Source organism: Bufo gargarizans, chromosome 1, assembly GCF_014858855.1.
Source record: "Bufo gargarizans isolate SCDJY-AF-19 chromosome 1, ASM1485885v1, whole genome shotgun sequence".
Taxonomy (NCBI): Eukaryota; Metazoa; Chordata; class Amphibia; order Anura; family Bufonidae; genus Bufo; species Bufo gargarizans.
The window spans coordinates 33,263,383-33,265,450 of NC_058080.1; positions in this window are offsets into that span (position 1 = coordinate 33,263,383).

Consider the following 2,068-nt stretch of genomic DNA (forward strand, 5'->3'; position numbering starts at 1 on the left):
TCTGGGTAAGGAATTTTTAAATATACAAATAAATATAAAAAAGATGAATTCTTTATCACAAGACTCTACATACATATACAGTGTATAACGTGCAGGGCAGAGGGATGTCATAAGGTCATTCAGGATAAAAACAGCAGACCTTGAAAACAGATCTAGGAGAAGCTGCAGCAGCCGCGGTCCGCAAGGGGTCCCTTTAAGATGGAATAAGTGTTTATTGTGACGCCAGATGCATTGCAGCAACGAGGGCACAGGGCCCCCTTTTAGTGATATGGTGGTCCCCAGGTGTAGGAATGTCAGAGTGGTGTAAGGTGGCCGAATGTCCCTTATAATGGAAAATAACAGCATTCTTTAATTCAGAATGCTTAGTAAAAGGTCCATTGTGGGGTTAAAAATAATAATAATTGTAACTCACCTCATCCACTTGATCGCGCAGCCGGGCTCGTCTTGTTTCTAATTCTTCTTGAAGGACGTGACTGGAAAAGGACCTTCGGTGACGTCATCGCGCTCATCACCGATCCCAAACCCGAACTTCAGTGAAGAAGTTTGGGTACCACATTCAGTTTTTTCTCCCACGCGTGCAAAACGTGTTGCACTCGCATGGAAAAAAACTGAGCAATGGCACACAATCGCAGGCAAAACTGACTGCAATTGCATATCTACTCGCATCATTTTCCCTGAAATTACCTACATCCTAAATGGCCCTCACACGCGATGCCCGTGTGAAAGAGGCCTTAGGGAAACATGGCGCCTAGATTGTAGAAATGGTTCTAGGAGTTATAGTTTGGGTGTTTTTTGTTTTTTTCTCTCAATTACTTTTTTCTCTCTGGTGGGGAGGCACCCCAGGTTTAAGAGGAGGAAAATAAGAAAAAAATATTTTTCATGAGACGTCATATCAGATCCTCAGATCAGAACCCCATAAATATCAGGATATCAGATCAGGCCCCTATATCAGGACATCAAATCAGCCCTCCATGTCAAAACCCAATCAGACCTCAGATCAGTCCACAATGTCAGACCTCCATCAGACCTCAGATCAGTCCACAATGTCAGACCTCAGATCAGCCCACATTTTAAGACCCCCATCAGACCTTATATCAGCCCACATTGTCAGACCCCCATCAGACCTCAGATTAGTCCACAAAGTCAGACCTCCATCAGACCTCAGATCAGCCCACATTGTCAGACCTCCATCAGACCTCAGATCAGCCCACATTGTCAGACCCCCATCAGACCTTATATCAGACCACATTGTGTGTCCAAAACTTTTGGTCTGTACTGTATCTACACATGACATACTGAGGACATGACATAGCAGCCAATCCTGTACAGTTTAAACACAAAACTAACCCTATTCAACAAACACAATGGTATTGTCTGTGATGCAATTAACTAACACACTGGCATTGTCTTTGACGCAATCAACAAAATAAAATTACCAACATAATGGGCTAACTTAATCACTCAGAGACAGAAACCACCAATTTTTCCCAAAACACAGAAAACACCTCAAAACCCCACATATCCCCATAATGCATCCATGGATAGCTCTGATCTGGGTGAACAACATATCCAAAAATCACCCAGATCCAAGCAGGGGTTCCCGAATTCCATGGAAGTCACATTTGGCCGGCCGCAAGCATGGCTTTCCTGCCCAAAACAGTTCCACAGATTTAAGCTGTGCGGCCGGTCTGTCTTCTCCTTCAAAGTTAGTATGGGCCATAATCCTGAGACAAGAGGCTGGTAGCCAGGCTTCTCCACCACCCAGTGGCAAGGTTGGTTTCGCCACAGGTTCTATATACCTGTTTACACACAACACTGGTAGAGGGCAGTGATGAACGAACATTGGCCGGGACGATTTGCGAATGAGATAAAATGTTCGCCACCGCATTCACTTTAATGGCAAGAGAACCTGAAAAACCTTCAGCTCATATAAGCAGCCACCAAATAATTACGAGAAGTGCACAAATCATCCCACAACATGGACAGTGACATACCAGAGGGGGATCAATGGCGAAAATTTCCCCAAAAAATATGTACTTTAATTAGGGGCCATTTTTATGCGCCTGAA